Source organism: Eutrema salsugineum, unplaced genomic scaffold (genome assembly GCF_000478725.1).
Source record: "Eutrema salsugineum unplaced genomic scaffold, Eutsalg1_0 scaffold_17, whole genome shotgun sequence".
NCBI classification, from domain to species: domain Eukaryota; kingdom Viridiplantae; phylum Streptophyta; class Magnoliopsida; order Brassicales; family Brassicaceae; genus Eutrema; species Eutrema salsugineum.
The window spans coordinates 5,488,819-5,496,205 of NW_006256852.1; positions in this window are offsets into that span (position 1 = coordinate 5,488,819).

Sequence of the window (7,387 nt, forward strand, 5' to 3'; positions counted from 1 at the left end):
TTTTAATAAGGAAGAACAAATACAAAAGACGAGCAGCATTCTCCAACACGATAAGTACACTTAGACATTTCAATTTTTTATTTACTTTACAATTTCTTCTGAGATTTATCACACTGAAGACAATGTGAAATAAGTCTGGAGGAAGATGTTCATCCGTTCCTAACGAAATTTGATTTGATTTGAGTTTGTTTTGGATGCATAAATTTTTCAAAAAAAAAAGTTTTACCAAAAGTTTTCAAACCAGGAACACCAATAAACATTACTATGATGATTTAGACCAGTGTGCTTCTACGCTATTTCCTCGTTTTTTGCTCTTTTGTGATTTAAGCCTAGACTAGGCGGTAGCTAGAATACTTGCACTACGAACTCCCACCAGAGGATTTCTATTCATAGAGATTCTTTCTGACAGGATATACTAGCTCATTTAATTTGGACTTAATTTTGACTTAATTCTCTCATTAAAGCATTAGATCAAGGAAACAAATCATACATTCAGGACTCCTTTACCGTAACTATTTGTTGATCCTGAATGGCTAGTTCATCTTTAGCTAGTTCCCTACCGAACCTAACCTCTTTCAAACCACATGCACTCTTGTTTTTAATTGTCCTATATGCAGATATGTGCAAAAACGTCAGAGAGAAAGATGATCAACGCGGTTTTCAGTCACTGAAGACTGAGACCTGCGATTTTACCGGAACAATTCAACAAAAGGAGAAAACTCGGTTCGCCTTGGAAAAAATTTAAAATCTTGGTCAATTTTTGTCCTTTAGACTCCCTCTCTATAAAAGGTGTTTTCTCTTTCAAAAAAAAAAATCCGAAAACAAGAAAGAAAATGAAATAAAAACCTTAGAGAGTCTAGGAGGATCAAATTTTATCCTTGAGGCAAGCCTGATTTTGATTATATGGAGTTTTGGAGATTATCTTTCTGATTCTCGGAAAAGATCTAAGTATGGGGGAACAACTGTTTACAACAAAGGAGGAAGGATTATGCAACAACATCTGACAAGGAGAAGTGACTGAAAATTTGCGGACATCACAGATCCACTCTCTCTTGCGGTTTTGCATAATTTCTTGCATCCTACAGATCTTCAGGTAACCCAAAATACTTTAACTCCACCACTTAAATAGCCCTTAACGCCAAACGCCATCTACCCTGCGTAATGACTTTGATGAGAATTCACTATTACAATTAATGAATATAGAGAAGTAGTTGACTGGAAGTTAGATCTAAGTGTGTAGATTTCGCATGACGGATTAATGGACTAATTTTGCTTGTATTTTGGTGAGAATTTTCTAGACTAGATCCAAATAGATGTTTCACGATCAGTTATGGTTTAGAAGGAATATTGTTTAGTTCCTGCGAATTTTTAAAATTCTTTCCTGACTTGATCTGAGGTTGTTTGAGGACAAACAAAAAGGTAAGTCTAGGAGAGTTGATAACACCGTATTTTGACCACTTTTATGGATTATAATGATGTCTTATGCAGGTGTTTAAACTCTGTTTTCAAATTTTTTTAAAGTGTTTTCAATGTTTTAGAGTTTCAAAATACTTTTCAGGAAACTTGGGCAAAAGATATGCAATTTGGAACAAATGAGTAACTTTGGATAAATGCAGACTGTCAGAAGTATGGCTAGCGATGAAAACTTTCTCACCGTCTTATCACCCCCAAAATTTATGACGACATAGAGGATACAACCAGCGTTCTTATACACTTGGTTTGAAGACAATCCAATGGTTAGATCTTCAGATACCCCCGATGCAATAAAGATAGAAAGTGCAGTTCCGAAAAAGAGCATGAGCCGGGACCGCGGCCAAGGCTATTTCCCCGCGGGTAGAAGCACCGCAACCGTGGCTAGACAACGTTCACTTCCCAGATGACCCAATTAAATCCCAAGTCAATTCCTTTTATTATTTTTGAAGCCCTATGTGTCCAGGACAACTCCATAAGCTATAAATACCCTTTAGGTCATAGAGAGAGATCGAAGGAGAGTCAGACTTAGAGAGAGAGAGAGAGATAGAGAGTTTGTGCCTCACAAACCCTAGGAGCCGCCGTCTTCGAAGGGGAGCCGTCGAGGAGAGCATCATCACACCTCCATCTGTGAATCTGTTCTTCGTTCTTCTTCCCTGTTTTCTTTAATTTTCTGCAACTTTGAATACTTCGTGATGATTGTTTACAATATATTTGAGTAGTTTCCCAGTTGGGTTTAAAGGGATTTTTCAAATGGAATTTCGTGTGTCTTATCTATGAATCGATAGATTTAGGATTTATAATCTTCTAGATCTTCTTCGTTTGCCTTTGATTTTACTACGTGATTCTCTGCTGGCCACTTAGAAGCCGATCTGATATGATTTGTTGTGAAATCTTTAATTGATTATCTGACCTAGGGTGAAACGGGCAATGATTCTATAGGAGTGGAAACCTACCTATAGTTGAGTTGTGAATGTTGATGAGTCTTGTTCAATTATTGCATCTACTCCTTTCCATAATCAGAGTGGAAACCTACTGATCAGGGTTGCGAGAGATATTTGTTTAGTGCTGCGAAAGTAGGCTATTCATACTTCTGTGCCTCGAGTTCTAAAACATATGTAGTTGATTACTTTTATCATATGCTTACATTCGATATAGGTTTAGTCCATGAATCCCTGCGAAACCCTTAATCCCAGCGTTAGTTTTCCATTGTTTACAGCCTTTGCTTTTCATTCGATTTTTCCTTGCTCTCATTCGCCTTCGATTTTAATTGCTTTTTATTTGCCTTCACTTGCTTTAATTTTCAATTGCTTATACTTGCTTTCTAGTTTAGATTTAGTGACAACCAAAACCCAAAACCAAAACCCAAACCTGTTTAGTTCTAGTCTGATTTAAGCATTAGCGTGAATTCGTACTGAAACAACTAAGTCTCTGTGGATACCCTAAGTACTACAACGCACATCTGTGCACTTGCAGACATTTAGGAGTTATAAATTTAAAACCTGAAGTTAGTCTCGGTGACCAACACCCCGTTTACAATCACATCAGTTTTAAATTTATAATCCTAGATAGCTGCAATTACACATATGTGCGTTATACTACTTAGGGGTCGAACCATAGAGATTTTGAGCTTTCATTACGTAGAAATCAAAAACTAACACTAGTAGAATGAACAAAATGGGGGTTTTTGTTTTGGTGTCACTAAATGTAGATGTGAAGCGATATAAAACAGTTGTAAAACAATACGAACTAAGTGCTGGGTCTAAGGGGTTTTCGTAGGGGTTCGTGAACTAATCCAATGACAAACAAATCGATAAAGGTATGATTAGCCAACTTTCGTCACCCTAATCAACTAATCACTCAACTCCGCAGTTAACTCTCTCATGCTGTGATTAAGCTCATGCATTACTAACATAATTCATCCATTCTCCTGATTCTCTATAGGTAGCTTTCATCTCCTACAGCGACTTCGCTCGTATCACTTCTAGGTCTAGTAATCCGATACAACACTCGCGGCTCAAATTACCTAAGATCAGTTTCTAAGCGGCTAGAAACAAAAACATCACAGAGAACAAGAATGAACGAAGGACTCCTAGAAGATTACGAACCCTAAATCTAACAATTCACAAGATCAAGACATGAAATTCCCTTTTAAAAATCCCTTTAAAACCCAACTGGGAAACTACTCAGACATAGTTGAGGTTAACATCACAAAAGTATTTAGAATTGCAGAGAATTGAAATAAATGAAAGTAAGAAACAAAGAACAGAGTGAAGAACGAGGGCCGATGGTGTCCCTCTCGGTGGCTCCTCTTCATGGCGAGTCTCTCTCTCTAGGGTTCCTGACAAAATGTGGCACACCCCTTCTAAATAACCTAGAAGAGGCATATATAGTATCATGAGTCTTCGGGAATGTCTAGAGTTTGAAGGGATAATGACGGGAATTACCTGGGCTATAAAATGGGCTTTTGAGGCTCGGAAATAGGCTTCCTGTGGTCTATAATGTCGCACCTGCGGTGGATGATGCTTTGGCCGCGGGTCAGCTTCCAATTGTGTTGATTTGTCTTCATTGCATTGACCATATCTAGACATCTAACCGTTGGAATGCTTCGATTCCAATTTCATTAGAAAGCTGGTTGTCTCTTATATATTGTATTCCAATTTAGGAATGATCGGAGGTGTGAAGGTGTCCATTTGTTGCCAAACTTCTGAAGGCCTAAATTTATCCAAAGTTGTACTTTTGCTTAATATCCTGAAAACTCTTTTGAAACTCTGAAACATGAAAATCACTTAAAAACCATTGAAAACCAAGTTAAAACACATGAATAAGATCTTACAATCATCCATGAAAATGGTCCAAATACGGTGTTATCAACTCCCCGAGACTTAAACCTTTGTTTGCCCCAAACAAATATCAAAGTCAGGAAAGAATTTTAAAACTGCAGGGGCTAAACAGTATCTCATTGACCATCCTTCTAAACTATAACCAAGATTCATCCATCGGATCTAGTCTAGAAAATTATCACCAAAATCCAAGCATAACTAGTCTGTTAATCCGTTATGCGAAAATCTAGTCACTTAGACGTATCTTTCAGTCAACTAGCTCTTAACATTCATTTACAAGTTCCATTGGACCTCGTAAAAAGGAAAATTAACAAGACATCAATGCTAGATATTCTAAATAGCTTTTTAGGGGTGAGGTTCTCAGTGTTTAGGGTAACATTTTTCTAGAGAGACAAAATATTATGCAAAACACCAAGAGAGGATAGAGCTGTTGAATGTCCACCGTTTCCAGTCACATTCTTCTTACCTTAAATTTTCTGATCTCTTTTCTTCAGGTTCTCCTCATGATTCCCCATTCTTAGATTTTTTTCTAGGTTTTCAAACCATAACTCCATAAATGAATACTTGTAGCTTTTGCTCCAAATAATTTCGGCTATCCTAGACTCTTTTAGGCTTTTGGTTTCTTTTTTTTTAAAAAAAAATCGCCTTTAGATATAGAGTCTTAGGGAGAACGAAATTATGAATGAGCTTTTTGTGGAACCCTTTAGCTTGATAGGATTCATGATCCTCCTTTTTCCCAATTTTGTTTTAGTCTTTCTCTTCAGTGACTGAAAACCATGTTGTTGCTCCTTCTCTAACGTTTTTGCACATATATGTCGATACAAACTAAGGAGAGAATGCATGAAGCTTGAAAGTAAATGTTTGGGTTAAAGGCTTTGTACCAGCTAAAGATGAACTGGCCATCTAGGACAGCAAAGAGTGGTGACAATAAGGTAAAGATGTCCTAGATGTATCTCAAGATGCCTTTTTAAAACCAATGATGAGAAAATTAGATGTCAGTATTAAGTTTAAATAGAATGAGCTAGTATATCCTGTCAGAAACAATCTCCATGGATAGTAATCCTCTGGTGAGAGTTCGTAGTGCAGGCATTCTAGCTACTGCCTAGTCTAGCTCTAAACTACAAAAGAGCTAACGTGAGGAGATAGCGTAGGAGCACAAAGGTCGAAATCATCACAGAGCTGTTTCTAATGTTCCTGTTTTGAAATCCTTTTGAAACAAAAATCTTTAGTAGAAATTCTTTTTATGAAAAACAATCTCAAAACAAGCCAAATTTGTCAGTAAGGGATGAACATCCTCCCCCAGACTTAAATCACACTGCCTCCAGTGTGAAAAATCTTTGAGACGATGGGATATTGATGGATTGAAATTTGGAATGCTTAGGTCTACTTACCTGGTGATGTGTCGCGGTTTTTGATTTGTTTTCTTGTTCGTGATTCCTGTTCATCTCTTACTCGTTCTTTTCCTAAAAACCTGAAATAAGAGGAAACAAAAACAAAGCAACAAAAATAGAAAATGAAAATCAAAGAGAATAAATAAAATACCAAGTGAGTTGCCTCCCACTAAGCGCTTGCTTAAAGTCTTTAGCTTGACTTGTTGATGCTTTAGCCTGGTGGATCTATCAAGAGAATTTCTTCTCTTTCTTCTTTTTCTGCGTGGTATGGTTTAACACGCTGTCCATTAACGACAAATGTGTCTCCTTTCTTACCCCAAATAACAATTGCTCCATAACGTTTGACTTCCTTTATTGTAAAAGGTCCAGACCATCTTGAATGCAACTTTTCTGAAAAAGCTTAAGGCGAGAATTGAAAAGAATAACCTTGTCATTGGGAGTAAAAGATCGATGTATGATCTTTTTGTCGTGATATGCCTTCGTCTTGTCCTTGTATATCTTGGAGTTTTCGTAGGCATTATGCCTGATTTCTTCTAACTCGTGAACTTGAAGAATTTTCTTTCTCCAGCTGCCTTAAAGTTCATGTTCATCTCCTTAACAGTCCATTGTGCTTTGTACTCGAGCTCTATAGGAAGGTGACATGCTTTCCCATAAAAAAACAAAATTGAACGGAGTGGTCCTTAAAGGAGTTTTGTATGCTGTCCGATAAGCCCAAAGTGCATTGTCGAGTTTTTTCAGACCAATCCTTGCGATTTATGCAAGTTGTCTTTTGCAGAATCGACTTAATCTCTCTGTTAGAGATTTCCACTTGTCCACATGTCTAAGCGTGATATGGAGATGCAACTTTATGCTTGACCCCATTCTTTTTTAGCAGATTTTCAAAAACTCTGTTGGTGAAATGGGATCTTGCGTCGCTTATCACAATCTGAGGAATTCCAAAGCAAGGAAAAATGATTGATTTAAACAACTTTATAACCACTTTCGCATCATTAGTGTGGCTTGCAACTGCTTCTAACCACTTAGAGACGTAATCAATGACTACTAAGATGTATTAGTTTCCAAAAGAAGTTGGGAAAGGTCCCATGAAATCAATTCCCCATACATCAAAGATTCTGACTTCGAGAATGAAGTTTTGAGGTATCTCATTCCTCTTACTAATATTTCTCATTCTTTGGCATGAATCACAACGTGAGATATAGGCGTGAGTGTCCTTGAACATAGTCAACCACTAAAACCGGCTTTAAGGACTTTGGAAACTGCTTTATAGGTTGGAAAATGTCCTACATATGCTGAACAATGGCATGCAAACAGTATTCCTTCCATTTCTTCTTCGGCGACACATCTTCTGGATGAACCATCTACACATCTCTTATAGAGATAAGGTTCATCCCAGAAATAGTGTCGAATTTCCCTTAAGAATTTCTTCTTTCTATAGCAGAAAAATTGTGGGGGTTCTATGTCCGCAGCTAAATAGTTAGTTATGTGCTTAAACCATGGGGTATCAAAAGCATCTGACCATCATATAGGAGGTCGAGATGTTTTTTTTTTCAGAGTAATATGTATAGTATCTATAGCATAGAAATATTCTTCTGGCAAACTATCATTCAAAGGGAGTTTTTCTTCCACTCAAATTCTAGAAAGATAATCTGATATTCCATTGTCTGCTCCTTTTCGGTCTCAAAT